This window comes from Lolium rigidum, chromosome 2 (assembly GCF_022539505.1).
Source record: "Lolium rigidum isolate FL_2022 chromosome 2, APGP_CSIRO_Lrig_0.1, whole genome shotgun sequence".
NCBI classification, from domain to species: Eukaryota; Viridiplantae; Streptophyta; class Magnoliopsida; order Poales; family Poaceae; genus Lolium; species Lolium rigidum.
Window position 1 is genome coordinate 135,148,502 of NC_061509.1, and position 16,970 is coordinate 135,165,471.

The window sequence follows — 16,970 nt, forward strand, 5'->3', positions numbered from 1 at the left end:
TTCCCACATATTTGCAACATATATGATGATAATGCCATGTTTTACATTGATTTATGGGGATTTACCAATGATTCCTTTTATTTGGTTTATAACTCTGCAGAACAGGAAAACCCTATTTTATGTATTTTTTACTTTACAGACTTATACGAAGTCAAATTGACCTGGGATTTTTGGAGCATCATTTTTTCATCGGAAGAAGCACCCTGGGACATGGAAGCACACCCGGATGGGCCTGAGGCGAGGTGACGCGCTCAAACATATAGGGCGCACCACCTCCCCTCTTTCGGTCGTCGATCGTCCAAATCGTGTGATCTTTCGCCCACCGACGTATTTTGACCTAAAAAACACTATATATATGGCCCCTAAGAGTTCTCGGGAGGAGAGCGCCACAGAGAGACAGAAACACGAAAACAGAGGCTGCAACAGAGAAGATTGGAGGGGGAAATTCCGCCGAGATCACCGCCGAAGTGATCTCCACCTTCTCCAACGTCTTCATCATCGTCACCATGATCAAGGGAGATTAGTCCACCTCTAGATTATAGGCTTGTGGTAGTATCTTGATCTATTTCTCTCATGTTCTTCATAGTTCTTAGTGCCATATGAGCTGCCTCACATGATTATGGCCATATTTGTAATACCTATGTGGTGGATCCTTATTCTATGATATTGTGCTATGAGATCTGATCATATTATGTGTAAGATGTATTGATAGATGCATATTATGTACCCTGTTCTTAAGTATTTGTTCTGATCCAACATCTATGCAAGAGCGTGTGTGGGGTGATGTGTGTATTAGATGGAGTACCATGGTTTTAGTGATTGAATAGTGATAACAAATTCATGATATATTATTGTTTTGCCTTTTCTTTTGCTACCTCACTAGGGATAAAGTGAATGCATGTGCTATGTTTGTCACGTGACACAAGTGATGAACTTGTTTGGTCATATTTGATATTCAAACATCATGTCAAAGTACTTATGGTTATACTATGTTAATTCTGAATACGAGATTGCATGTAGTTTTCCCTTTCTTGTGGGGTATAAGAGAGATGTGTTGCATCATCTCTATGTTAGGACATGATGCCCATATGAATTGGTATATTACTCATATTATTATTTTTGCATCCACATATCTCATTGATGAATTACTATATGTCCACTACAACTTAAAAAAGAGAATAGTCAAGTAAACCCATGAACCCCGGTCCACTTTTTATCATAAGAAACACCTTTACATTGCTTTTATCTTTTTTTTTTCTATTTGCTGCGCTATTTTAATCCGAAAATACAAATATATTTAATTTTCTTATTTGCATCCAAAACATCAAAAACTATCAACCCTTTTACAGTTTTTACTTAGTTACTATAATTTATCTAGTTTTACTTGCTTTATTTTTACATGTGTTTTATTTACTTACACGAAACCTTGTGCTTGACAAGCACACGGTGAAGTTGGGGACACAAGGCTTTATTTTACTTTGTAGGATTGCTAAAGAAGAGAGAAGAGGATACTCTTTGCTCAGTTCCCCGAGAGTTTGATATAAACCCCCGAGCCACCCTTGTGGGGAAATTACTCTGCTGACAAAACACTCTGCACTTGGAGTCCCAACGTCATCAACACGTAATGTCGTGGCGTGGCGAGGCGGGCGGCAGAGGAGGAGTGATACGTCCCAAACGTATCTATAATTTCTTATGTTCCATGCTACTTTTATGATGATACTCACATGTTTTATACACATTATATGTCATATTTATGCATTTTCTGGCACTAACCTATTGACGAGATGCCGAAGAGCCGCTGTCTGTTTTCTCGCTGTTTTTGGTTTCAGAAATCCTAGTAAGGAAATATTCTCGAATTGGACGAAATCAACGCCCGTGGGCCTATTTTTCCACGAAGCTTCCAGAAGTCCGAGGGAGAGACGAAGTGGGGCCACAGGGCGCCGACACAATAAGGCGGCGCGGCCAAGGGGGGGCCCGCGCCGCCCTACTGTGTGGCCCCCCTGTCAGGCCTCCGACTCCGCCCTTCCGCCTACTTAAAGCCTTCGTCGCGAAACCCCCGCACCGAGAGCCACGATACGGAAAACCTTCCGCAGACGCCGCCGCCGCCAATCCCATCTCGGGGGATTCAGGAGATCGCCTCCGGCACCCTGCCGGAGAGGGGAATCATCTCCCGGAGGTCTCTTCATCTCCATGATCGCCTCCGGATCGATGTGTGAGTAGTCCACCCCTGGACTATGGGTCCATAGCAGTAGCTAGATGGTTGTCTTCTCCTCATTGTGCTATCATGTTAGATCTTGTGAGCTGCCTATCATGATCAAGATCATCTATCTCGTAATCCTTCATGTTGTGTTTGTTGGGATCCGATGAATATTGAATACTATGTCAAGTTGATTATCAGTCTATCATATATGTTATTTATGTTCTTGCATGCTCTCCGTTGCTAGTAGAGGCTCTGGCCAAGTTGATACTTGTGACTCCAAGAGGGGGTATTTATGCTCGATAGTGGGTTCATGCCTCCATTAAATCTGGGACAGTGAGAGAAAGTTCTAAGGTTGTAGATGTGCTGTTGCCACTAGGGATAAAACATCGATGCTTTGTCTAAGGATATTTGTGTTGATTACATTACGCACCATACTTAATGCAATTGCCTGTTGTTTACAACTTAATACTGGAAGGGGTTCGGATGATAACCTGAAAGTGGACTTTTTAGGCATAGATGCATGTTGGATAGCCGTCTATGTACTTTGTCGTAATGCCCTGATTAAATCTCATAGTACTCATCATGATATATGTATGTGCATTGTTATGCCTTCTTTATTTGTCAATTGCCCAACTGTAATTTGTTCACCCAACATCTCGCTATCTTATGGGAGAGACACCGCTAGTGAACCGTGGACCCCGGTCCTATTCTTTACATCCGAAATACAATCTATCGCAATTGTTCTTTACTTGTTCTTTGCAAACAACCATCATCATCCACACTATACATCTAATCCTTTGTCTACAGCAAGCCGGTGAGATTGACAACCTCACCGTTACGTTGGGGCAAACTTCGTGATTGTGTTGTGCAGGTTCCACGTTGGCGCCGGAATCCCCGGTGTTGCGCCGCACTACACTCCGCCACCAACAACCTTCAACGTGCTTCTTGGCTCCTACTGGTTCGATAACCTTGGTTTCTTACTGAGGGAAAACTTGCTGCTGTGCGCATCACACCTTCCTCTTGGGGTTCCCAACGGACGTGTCATCTACGCGCATCAAGGAGGAGCACGCGTGTAGGAGCTCTCTTCTCATGATCATACCACAAGTGAAGCAACCCCCTTTCCAACTCTCCGTAAACTAGAAAGGTGGGGCTTGATGTCTACGGGTGCTTCTATTCTTGTAGACAGTGTTGGGCCTCCAAGAGCAGAGGTTTGTAGAACAGCAGCAAGTTTCCCTTAAGTGGATCACCCAAGGTTTATCGAACTCAGGGAGGAAGAGGTCAAAGATATCCCTCTCATGCAACCCTGCAACCACAAAGCAAGAAGTCTCTTGTGTCCCCAACACACCTAATAGGTGCACTAGTTCGGCGAAGAGATAGTGAAATACAGGTGGTATGAATAAATATAAGCGATAGCAACGGCACCGTAAAAGTGCTTTGCCCAGGATCGGCGTGTGGTTGATGGTGGTAATATTGCGGACATGAGAGATGCAGATAAAACAATAAACAAGCAGCGATAGCGATATTTAGGAACAAGGCCTAGGGATCATACTTTCACTAGTGGACACTCTCAACATTGATCACATAACGTAATAAATAGATAAATGCTACACTCTACACTCTCTTGTTGGATGATGAACACCACTAACTGTAGTAGGATTACACGAACCCTCAATGCTGGAGTTAACAAGCTCCACAATATTCGATGTTCATGTTTAAATAACCTTAGAGTGCATGAAAGATCAACATAACCAAACCAAGTACTAACATAGCATGCACACTCGTCACCTTCACACTACGAAAGGAGGCATAGATCACATCAATACCATCATAGCAATAGTTAACTTCATAATCTACAAGAGATCACAATCATAGCCTACGCCAAGTACTACACGATGCACACACTCTGTCACCATTACACCGTGCGGGAGGAATAAACTACTTTAATAACATCACTAGAGTAGCACACGGATAAATTGTGATACAAAACACATTGCAATCATAAAGGGATATAAATAAGCACTTCACTATGCCATTCATAACAGTGAATAAGTATTTTGTGAAATATAGCCTAAGAGACCCACACGGTGCACACACTCGTCACCTTTACACACGTGGGACAAGGAGTCTCCGGAGATCACATAAGTAAAACCCACTTGACTAGCATAATGACATCTAGATTACAAGCATCATCATATGAATCTCAATCATGTAAGGCAGCTCATGAGATTATTGTATTGAAGTACATAGGAGAGAGATTTAACCACATAGCTACCGGTACAGCCCTTAGCCTCGATGGAGAACTACTCCTTCCTCATGGGAGACAGCAGCGTTGATGAAGATGGCGGTGGTGTTGATGGAGGAGCCTTCCGGGGGCACTTCCCCGTCCCGGCGGCGTGCCGGAACGAGACTCCTGTCCCCCAAATCTTGGCTTCGCGATGGCGGCGGCTCTGGAAGGTTTTCTCTGGTTTCGTCGAACGTGGTAGGGTTTTCGCGACGGAGACCTTAAGTAGGCGGAAGGGCAGCCTCGGAGGGGGCCTGGTGGGACCACACACTAGGCCGGTGCGGCTAGGGCTTGGGCCGCGCCGCCCTACTGTGTCCCCACCTCGTGGCCCCACTTCGTTTCCCCTTCGGACTTCTGGAAGCTTCGTGGAAAAATAGGACCCTGGGCGTTGATTTCGTCCAATTCCGAGAATATTTCCTTACTAGGATTTCTGAAACCAAAAACAGCAGAAAACAGCAACTGGCACTTCGGCATCTCGTTAGTAGGTTAGTTCCAGAAAATGCATCAAAACGATGTAAAGTGTGTATAAAACATGTAGATATCATAAATAATGTGGCATGGAACATAAGAAATTATCGATACGTCGGAGACGTATCAGCATCCCCAAGCTTAGTTTCTGCTCGTCCCGAGCAGGTAAACGATAACAAAGATAATTTCTGGAGTGACATGCCATCATAACCTTGATCATACTATTGTAAGCATATGTAATGAATGCAGCGATCAAAACAATGGTAATGACATGAGTAAACAAATGAATCATAAAGCAAAGACTTTTCATGGATAGTACTTTCAAGACAAGCATCAATAAGTCTTGCATAAGAGTTAACTCATAAAGCAATAAATTCATAGTAAAGGCATTGAAGCAACACAATGGAAGATTAAGTTTCAGCAGTTGCTTTCAACTTGTAACATGTATATCTCAATGATAGTTTGTCAATGCAAAGCAATATAACAAGTGCAATATGTAAGTATGTAGGAATCAATGCACAGTTCACACAAGTGTTTGCTTCTTGAGGTGGAGAGAGATAGGTGAACTCGACTCAACATAAAAGGTAAAAGAATGGCCCTTCGCAGAGGGAAGCATTGATTGCTATATTTGTGCTAGAGCTTTGGTTTTGAAAACATAAAGAGAGCATAAAAGTAAAATTTTGAGAGGTGTTTGTTGTTGTCAACGAATGGTAGTGGGCACTCTAACCCCCTTGCCGTACAAACATTCAAAGAGCGGCTCCCATGAATTATTTTTATTTTTGGGTGGCACTCCTTCCAACCTTTCTTTCACAAACCATGGCTAACCGAATCCTCGGGTGCCTCGCCAACAATCTCATACCATGAAGGAGTGCCTTTTTATTTTAGTTTTATTATGATGACACTCCTCCCCACCTTTGCTTTCTCAAGCCATGGCTAACCGAATCCTTCGGGTGCCGTCCAACAATCACATACCATGGAGGAGTGTCTATTTAGGTTAGTTAATTTGGGACTGGGAATCCCATTGCCAGCTCTTTTTGCAAAATTATTGGATAAGCGGATGAAGCCACTAGTCCATTGGTGAAAGTTGCCCAACAAGAATGAAAGATAAACACCACATACTTCCTCATGAGCTATAAAACATTGACACAAATCAGAGGTGATAAATTTTGAATTATTTAAAGGTAGCACTCAAGCAATTTACTTTGGAATGGCGGAGAAATACCATGTAGTAGGTAGGTATGGTGGACACAAATGGCATAGTGGTTGGCTCAAGGATTTTGGATGCATGAGAAGTATTCCCTCTCGATACAAGGTTTAGGCTAGCAAGGTTATTTGAAACAAACACAAGGATGAACCGGTGCAGCAAAACTCACATAAAAGACATATTGTAAACATTATAAGACTCTACACCGTCTTCCTTGTTGTTCAAACTCTTTACTAGAAATTATCTAGACCTTAGAGAGACCAATTATGCAAACCAAATTTTAGCAAGCTCTATGTATTTCTTCATTAACAGGTGCAAAGTATATGATGCAAGAGCTTAAACATGAGCACAACAATTGCCAAGTATCAAATTATTCAAGACATTTTAGAATTACTACATGTAGCATTTCCCGATTCCAACCATATAACAATTTAACGAAGAAGATTCAACCTTCGCCATGAACACTAAAAGATAAAGCGAAGAACACATGTGTTCATATGAACCAGCGGAGCGTGTCTCTCTCCCACACAAGCATGTATTTATTCAGAGAATGAAAATAACAAATCGAAAATAAAAGCACACAGACGCTCCAAGTAAAGCACATAAGATGTGACCGAATAAAAATATAGTTTCAAGGGAGGAACCTGATAATTTGTCGATGAAGAAGGGGATGCCCATAAAAGCACACAGACGCTCCAAGTAAAGCACATAAGATGTGACTGAATAAAAATATAGTTTCAAGGGAGGAACCTGATAATTTGTCGATGAAGAAGGGGATGCCTTGGGCATCCCCAAGCTTAGATGCTTGAGTCTTCTTGAAATATGCAGGGATGAACCACGGGGGCATCCCCAAGCTTAGACTCTTCACTCTTCTTGATCATAGTATATCATCCTCCTCTCTTGACCCTTGAAAACTTCCTCCACACCAAACTCGAAACAAACTCATTAGAGGGTTAGTGCATAATCAAAAATTCACATGTTCAGAGGTGACACAATCATTCTTAACACTTCTGGACATTGCTCAAAGCTACTGGAAGTTAATGGAACAAAGAAATCCATCCAACATAGCAAAAGAAGCAATGCGAAATAAAAAGCAGAATCTGTCAAAACAGAACAGTCCGTAAAGACGAATTTTATTGAGGCACCAGACTTGCTCAAATGAAAATGCTCAAATTGAATGAAAGTTGCGTACATATCTGAGGATCACTCACGTAAATTGGCATAATTTTCTGAGTTACCTACAGAGAATTAGGCCCAGATTCGTGACAGCAAGAAATCTGTTTCTGCGCAGTAATCCAAATCTAGTATGAACCTTACTATCAAAGACTTTACTTGGCACAACAATGTGATAAAAATAATATAAGGAGAGATTTCTACAGTAGTAAATAACTTCCAAGACTCAACATATAAAACAAAATTACTGTAGTAAAATAAACACATCGGTTATATCCCAAGAAGTGCTTTCTTTATAGCCATTAACATGGGCTCAGTAATTTTAATGATGCACTCGCAAGAGATAGTATTTGAAGCAAAAGAGAGCATCAAGAGGCAAATTCAAAACACATTTAAGCCTAACATGCTTCCTATGAAAAGGAATCTTGTAAATAACCAAGTTCATGAAGAGCAAAGTAACAAGCATAGGAAGATAGAACAAGTGTAACTTCAAAAATTTCAGCATATAGAGAGGCATTTTAGTAACATGAAAATTTCTACAACCATATTTTCCTCTCTCATAATAACTTTCAGTAGCATCATGAGCAAACTCAACAATATAACTATCACATAAAGCATTCTTATCATGAGTCTCATGCATAAAATTATTACTACTCCCAACATAAGCATAGTCAATTTTATTGGTAATAGTGGGAGCAAATTCAACAAAGTAGCTATCATTATTATTCTCATCATCAAATATAGGAGGCATATTGTAATAATAATCAAATTTATCCTCCATAACAGGCGGTACTAAAAGACTACTATCATTATAATCATCATAAATAGGAGGCAAAGTATCATCAAAGTAAATTTTATCCTCAATGCTTGGGGGACTAAAAAGATCATGCTCATCAGAACCAGCTTCCCCAAGCTTAGAACTTTCTATATCATTAGCAACAATGGTATTCAAAGTATTCATACTAATATGTTCCATGGGTTTTTAAATTTTCGCATCAAACCATCCATGTCTTAAATCAGGAAATAGAATAAGGAGCTCATTGTTGTCCATTATGCTAAACTAGTGTAAACAAGAAACAAAAAGATGCAATTGCAGGATCTAAAGGAAATAGCTTCGAGCACACACACAACGGCAACAGAAAAGTACTTTACCTGGGACCGGAGTATGAGTGCCTTTTACCTTTCCTCCTCGGCAACGGCGCTGTAAAAGTGCTTGATGTCTACGGGTGCTTCTATTCTTGTAGACAGTGTTGGGCCTCCAAGAGCGAGAGGTTTGTAGAACAGCAGCAAGTTTCCCTTAAGTGCATCACCCAAGGTTTATCGAACTCGGGGAGGAAGAGGTCAAAGATATCCCTCTCATGCAACCCCGCAACCACAAAGCAAGAAGTCTCTTGTGTCCCCAACACACCTAATAGGTGCACTAGTTCGGCGAAGAGATAGTGAAATACAGGTGGTATGAATAAATATAAGCAGTAGCAACGGCACCAGAAAAGTGCTTTGCCCAGGAATGGCGTGTGGTTGATGGTGGTAATATTGCGGACAATAGAGATGAAGTAAAACAGTAAACAAGCAGCGATAGCAGTATTTAGGAACAAGGCCTAGGGATCATACTTTCACTAGTGGACACTCTCAACATTGATCACATAACAGAATAAATAGATAAATGCTACACTCTACACTCTCTTGTTGGATGATGAACACCACTAATTGTGTAGGATTACACGAACCCTCAATGCCGGAGTTAACAAGCTCCACAATATTCGATGTTCATGTTTAAATAACCTTAGAGTGCATGACAGATCAACATAACCAAACCAAGTACTAACATAGCATGCACACTATCACCTTCACACTACGAAAGGAGGCATAGATCACATCAATACCATCATAGCAATAGTTAACTTCATAATCTACAAAAGATCACAATCATAGCCTACGCCAAGTGATACGTCTCCGACGTATCGATAATTTCTTATGTTCCATGCCACATTATTGATGATATCTACATGTTTTATGCATACTTTATGTCATATTTATGCGTTTTCCGGAACTAACCTATTGACGAGATGCCGAAGGGCCGCTTGATGTTTTCTCGCTGTTTTTGGTTTCAGAAATCCTAGTAAGGAAATATTCTCGGAATCGGACGAAATCAACGCCCAGCATCTTAGGATCACGCGAAGCTTCCAGAACTCCCGAGAGAGGCCAGAGGGGGGGCCACAGGCCCACCAGACACTACCCTGGCGCGGCCAAGGGGGGGCCCGCTCCCCCCTGTTGTGTCGTCGCCTCGTTGACCTTCTGACGCCGCCTCTTCGCCTATTTAAGCCTCCTCGACCTAAAACCACGATACGGAAAAGCCACGGTACGAGAAACCTTCCAGAGCCGCCGCCATCGCGAAGCCAAGATCTGGGGGACGGGAGTCTCTGTTCCGGCACGCCGCCGGGACGGGGAAGTGCCCCCGGAAGGCTCAACCATCGACACCACCGCCATCTCCATCAACGCTGCTGTCTCCCATGAGGAGGGAGTAGTTCTCCATCGAGGCTCGGGGCTGTACCGGTAGCTATGTGGTTCATCTCTCTCCTATGTACTTCAATACAATAATCTCATGAGCTGCCTTACATGATTGAGATTCATATGATGATGCTTGTAATCTAGATGTCATTATGCTAGTCAAGTGGGTTTTACTTATGTGATCTCCGGAGACTCCTTGTCCCACGTGTGTAAAGGTGACAAGTGTGTGCACCGTGTGGGTCTCTTAGGCTATATTTCACGTAATACTTATTCACCGTTATGAATGGCATAGTGAAGTGCTTATTTATATCCCTTTATGATTGCAATGTGTTTTGTATCACAATTTATCTCGTGTGCTACTCTAGTGATGTTATTAAAGTAGTTTATTCCTCCCGCACGGTGTAATGGTGACAAGTGTGTGCATCATGTAGTACTTGGCGTAGGCTATGATTGTGATCTCTTGTAGATTATGAAGTTAACTATTGCTATGATGGTATTGATGTGATCTATGCCTCCTTTCGTAGCGTGAAGGTGACGAGTGTGCATGCTATGTTAGTACTTGGTTTGGTTATGTTGATCCGTCATGCACTCTAAGGTTATTTAAACATGAACATCGAATATTCTGGAGCTTGTTAACTCCGGCATTGAGGGTTCGTGTAATCCTACACAGCTTAGTGGTGTTCATCATCCAACAAGAGAGTGTAGAGTCTAGCATTTATCTATTTATTCTCGTTATGTGATCAATGTTGAGAGTGTCCACTAGTGAAAGTATGATCCCTAGGCCTTGTTCCTAAATATCGCTATCGCCGTTTGTTTATTGTTTTATCGCATCTTTACTTCCCGCAATTTTACTACCATCAACCGCACGCTCAGCCAAGCACTTTTCCGCGCCGTTACTATCGCTCATACTTATTCATACCGCCCGTATTTCACTATCTCTTCGCCGAACTAGTGCACCTATTAGGTGTGTTGGGGACAAAAGAGACTTCTTGCTTTGTGGTTGCGTGGTTGCATGAGAGGGATATCTTTGACCTCTTCCTCCCCGAGATCTATAAACCTTGGGTGATCCAATTAAGGGAAACTTGCCGCCGTTCTACAAACCTCTGCTCTTGGAGGCCCAACACTCGTCTACAAGAATAGAAGCACCCGTAGACATCAAGCACTTTTCTCGGCGCCGTTGCCGGGGAGGAAAGGTAAAGGCACTCATACTCCGGTCCCGGGTAAAGTACTTTTCTCGGCACCGTTGTGTGTGTGCTCGGAGCTATTTCCTTTAGATCCCGCAATTGCATCTTTTTGTTTCTTGTTTACACTAGTTTGGCATAATGGACAACAATGAGCTTCTTATTCTATTTCCTGATTTAAGACATGGATGGTTTGATGCGAAAATTAAAAAACCTATGGAACATATTAGTATGAACGCTTTGAATACCATTGTTGCTAATGATATGGAAAATTCTAAGCTTGGGGAAGCTGGTTTTGATGAGTATGATCTTTTTAGTCCCCCAAGCATTGAGGAGAAAATTTACTTTGATGATACTTTGCCTCCTATTTATGATGATTATAATGATAGTAGTCTTTTAGTACCGCCTGTTATGGAGGATAAATTTGATTATGATTACAATATGCCTCCTATATTTGATGATGAGAATAATAATGATAGCTACTTTGTTGAATTTGCTCCCACTACAACTAATAAAATTGATTATGCCTATGTGGAGAGTAATAATTTTATGCATGAGACTCATGATAAGAATGCTTTATGTGATAGTTATATTGTTGAGTTTGCTCATGTTGCTACTGAAAGTTATTATGAGAGAGTAAAATATGGTTGTAGAAATTTTCATGTTACTAAAACACCTCTCTATGTGCTGAAATTTTTGAAGCTACACTTGTTCTATCTTCCTATGCTTGTTACTTTTTTCTTCGTGAACTTGTTTATTTACAAAACTCCTATGCATAGGAAGCATGTTAGACTTAAATTTGTTTTAAATTTGCCTCTTGATGCTCTCTTTTGTCAACTACTATTTCTTGCGAGTGCATCATTAAAACTGCTGAGCCCATCTTAATGGCTATAAAGAAAGAACTTCTTGGGAGATAACCCATGTGTTTATTTTGTTACAGTACTTTTATTTTGTATTTGTGTCTTGGAAGTTGTTACTACTGTAGCAACCTCTCCTTATCTTAATTTTGTTGCATTGTTGTGCCAAGTAAAGTCTTTGATAGTAAGGTTCATACTAGATTTGGATTATCATGCAGAAACAGATTTCTTTGCCGTCACGAATCTGGGCCTAATTCTCTGTAGGCAACTCAGAAAATTATGCCAATTTACGTGAGTTATCCTCAGATATGTACGCAACTTTCATTCAATTTGAGCATTTTCATTTGAGCAAGTCTGGTGCCTCAATAAAATTCGTCTTTACGGACTGTTCTGTTTTGACAGATTCTGCCTTTTATTTCGCATTGCTTCTTTTGCTATGTTGGATGGATTTCTTTGTTCCATTGACTTCCAGTAGCTTTGGGCAATGTCCATAAGTGTTAAGAATGATTGTGTTACCTCTGAACATGTGAGTTTTTGATTATGCACTAACCCTCTAATGAGTTTGCTTTAAGTTTGGTGTGGAGGAAGTTTTCAAGGGTCAAGAGAGGAGGATGATATACTACGATCACGAAGAGTGAAAAGTCTAAGCTTGGGGATGCCCCCGTGGTTCATCCTTGCATATTTCAAGAAGACTCAAGCATCTAAGCTTGGGGATGCCCAAGGCATCCTCTTCTTCATCGACAACTTATCAGGTTTCTTCTCTTGAAACTATATTTTTATTCGGTCACATCTTATGTACTTTACTTGGAGCGTCTGTATGTTGTTGTTTTTGTTTTTGTTTGAATAAATGCTTGTGTGGGAGAGAGACACGCTCCGCTGGTTCATATGAACACATGTGTTCTTTACTCATAGTATTCATGGCGAAGGTTGAATCTTCTTCGTTAAATTGTTATATGGTTGGAATTGGGAAATGCTACATGTAGTAATTCTAAAATGTCTTGAATAATTTGATACTTGGCAATTGTTGTGCTCATGTTTAAGCTCTTGCATCATATACTTTGCACCCATTAATGAAGAAATACATAGAGCTTGCTAAAATTTGGTTTGCATAATTGGTCTCTCTAAGGTCTAGATAATTTCTAGTAAAGTGTTTTGAACAACAAGGAAGACGGTGTAGAGTCTTATAATGTTTACAATATGTCTTTTATGTGAGTTTTGCTGCACCGGTTCATCCTTGTGTTTGTTTCAAATAACCTTGCTAGCCTAAACCTTGTATCGAGAGGGAATACTTCTCATGCATCCAAAATCCTTGAGCCAACCACTATGCCATTTGTGTCCACCATACCTACCTACTACATGGTATTTCTCCGCCATTCCAAAGTAAATTGCTTGAGTGCTACCTTTAAATAATTCAAAATTTATCACCTCTGATTTGTGTCAATGTTTTATAGCTCATGAGGAAGTATGTGGTGTTTATCTTTCAATCTTGTCATTTACTCCTGACAGACTTTCATAATGGACTAGTGGAACATCCGTTTATCCAATAATTTTGCAAAAAGAGCTGGCAATGGGGTTCCCAGCCCCAATTAATTAACTTGCATCAATAATTCTCTTCACGTGTTTTGCCCTGATCTATCAGTAAGCAACTTAATTTTGCAAATAGACACTCCTTCATGGTATGTGAATGTTGGAAGGCACCCGAGGATTCGGTTAGCCATGGCTTGTGTAAGCAAAAGGTTGGGAGGAGTGTCAACCATAAATAAAACTAAAATACATGTGTAAACAAAAGAGAAGAGGGATGATCTACCTTGCCTGGTAGAGATAACGTCCTTCATGGGAGCCGCTCTTGAAAGTCCGGTTGATAAGGTAGTTAGAGTGCCCACTACCATTCGTTGACAACAACAAACACCTCTCAAAATTTTACTTTTATGCTCTCTTTATGTTTTCAAAACCAAAGCTCTAGCACAAATATAGCAATCAATGCTTTCCTCTCGCGAAGGGCCTTTCTTTTACCTTTTATGTTGAGTCGAGCTCACCTATTTCTCTCCACCTCAAGAAGCAAACACTTGTGTGAACTCGTGCATTGATTCCTACATACTTGCATATTGCACTTGTTATATTACTTTACATTGACAATATCCATGAGATATACATGTTATAAGTTGAAAGCAACCGCTGAAACTTAATCTTTCTTTGTGTTGCTTCAATACCTTTACTTTGATTTATTGCTTTATGAGTTAACTCTTATGCAAGACTTATTGATGCTTGTCTTGAAAGTACTATTCATGAAAAGTCTTTGCTTTATGATTCATTTGTTTACTCATGTCACTACCATTGTTTTGATCGCTGCATTCATTACATATGCTTACAATAGTATGATCAAGGTTATGATGGCATGTCACTCCGTAAATTATCTTTGTTATCGTTTACTCGCTCGGGACGAGCAGTAAACTAAGCTTGGGGATGCCGATACGTCTCCGACATATCGATAATTTCTTATGTTCCATGCCACATTATTGATGATATCTACATGTTTTATGCATACTTTATGTCATATTTATGCGTTTTCCGAACTAACCTATTGACGAGATGACGAAGGGCCAGCTTGTCGTTTCTCGCTGTTTTTGGTTTCGTAAATCCTAGTAAGGAAATATTCTCGAATCGGACGAAATCAACGCCCAACATCTTAGGATCACGCGAAGCTTCCGAACGCCCGAGAGAGGCCGAGAGGGGGCCACGAGCCCACCAGACACTACCCTGGCGCGGCCAAGGGGGGGCCCGCGCCCCCCTGTTGTGTCGTCGCCTCGTTGACCTTCTGACGCCGCCTCTTCACCTATTTAAGCCTCCTCGACCTAAAACCACGATACGGAAAAGCCACGGTACGAGAAACCTTCCAGAGCCGCCGCCATCGCGAAGCCAAGATCTGGGGACAGAGTCTCGTTCGGCACGCCGCCGGACGGGGAAGTGCCCCCGAAGGCTCCTCCATCGACATCACCGCCATCTCCATCAACGCCGCTATCTCCCATGAGGAGGGAGTAGTTCTCCATCGAGGCTCGAGGTTGCACGGTAGCTATGTGGTTCATCTCTCTCCTATGTACTTCAATACAATAATCTCATGAGCTGCCTTACATGATTGAGATTCATATGATGATGCTTGTAATCTAGATGTCATTATGCTAGTCAAGTGGGTTTTACTTATGTGATCTCCGAGACTCTTGTCCCACGTGTGTAAAGGTGACAGGTGTGCACCGTGTGGGTCTCTTAGGCTATATTTCACAGAATACTTATTCACTGTTATGAATGGCATAGTGAAGTGATTATTTATATCCCTTTATGATTGCAATGTGTTTTGTATCACAATTTATCTGTGTGCTACTTCATAAAGGGATATAAATAAGCACTTCACTATGCCATTCATAACAGTGAATAGGTATTCTGTGAAATATAGCCTAAGAGACCCACACGGTGCACACACTGTCACCTTTACACACGTGGGACAAGGAGTCTCCGGAGATCACATAAGTAAAACCCACTTGACTAGCATAATGACTTCTAGATTACAAGCATCATCATATGAATCTCAATCATGTAAGGCAGCTCATGAGATTATTGTATTGAAGTACATAGGAGAGAGATATTACCACATAGCTACCGGTACAACCCTTAGCCTCGATGGAGAACTACTCCCTCCTCATGGGAGACAGCAGCGTTGATGAAGATGGCGGTGGTGTTGATGGAGGAGCCTTCCGGGGGCACTTCCCCGTCCCGGCGGCGTGCCGGAACAGAGACTCCTGTCCCCCAAATCTTGGCTTCGCGATGGCGGCGGCTCTGGAAGGTTTTCTCTGGTTTCGTCGAACGTGGTAGGGTTTTCGCGACGGAGACCTTAAGTAGGCGGAAGGGCAGCCTCGGAGGGGGCCTGGTGGGACCACACACTAGGCCGGCGCGGCCAGGGCTTGGGCCGCGCCGTCCTACTGTGTCCCCACCTCGTGGCCCCACTTCGTTTCCCCTTCGGACTTCTGGAAGCTTCGTGGAAAAATAGGACCCTGGGCGTTGATTTCGTCCAATTCCGAGAATATTTCCTTACTAGGATTTCTGAAACCAAAAACAACGAAAACAAAGAATCGGCACTTCGGCATCTCGTTAGTAGGTTAGTTCCAGAAAACGCATCAAAACGATGTAAAGTGTGTATAAAACATGTAGATATCATCAATAATGTGAAATGGAACATAAGAAATTATCGATACGTCGGAGACGTATTAGGGCTATACTTTTGTCCCACTTCTTGCTTGCATGAATGGGCCGTTGGGCCTATGTGATTTTAGGAATTATGGAATAGATTAAATGGGCTGGGACAAATATTGAGCATAATTCCAAAAATCCCCCACCAGATCCCAGAGGCACAACAAACTTACCTTTGGTTCCAAAACATTGTGTTATATTTCGATACTTTAGTGAAGATTGTTAGGTTGAAATTTCACCTATAACTCTATGCTACACTGGATTGCTATTTGAACCGTGGACTAAGCCTTGAACTGCAAGTTTTCTACGAATCTACCTTCACATAATGTCTTAAACGATACTTGGCCATCACAGGGCTTCCCCGTGGGTGGAGCTTATGCTTCATACTCCATGGACTTTCATGAGTTCATTAGAGAGCACCCAACTCTCACAGACAACGATGTTTAACAGTCAGACTCATATAGGTGTGTTCTTCAACAGATGTTCTACATGACAACATATGTGCTTAAATAATCCACTTAGAACACATTAAGATAAAATCAGCCTATCATGCAGATTATAAAAGTATTGCATCTTTACGGAGTGTTATCATACAAAGAGTAAGTATACTTTCCTCTCAGTTGACATAAAGCTTGTCTTCAAATTTTCATTGGATCTCTGATCACATATAGTGGATTACAACTGTGGATAACTTTATACCCATATGTTTTGATGCATTATGTATCACATTATGTGATATGACCTTTCTGAAGGGGTCTACAAAGTTTCTAGACGTATGGATATAATCTAACGCAATAACTCCAGAGTTTCTCATTTTTCTGAATTTTTTTAACATCATATTCACATGTCTTGATGACTT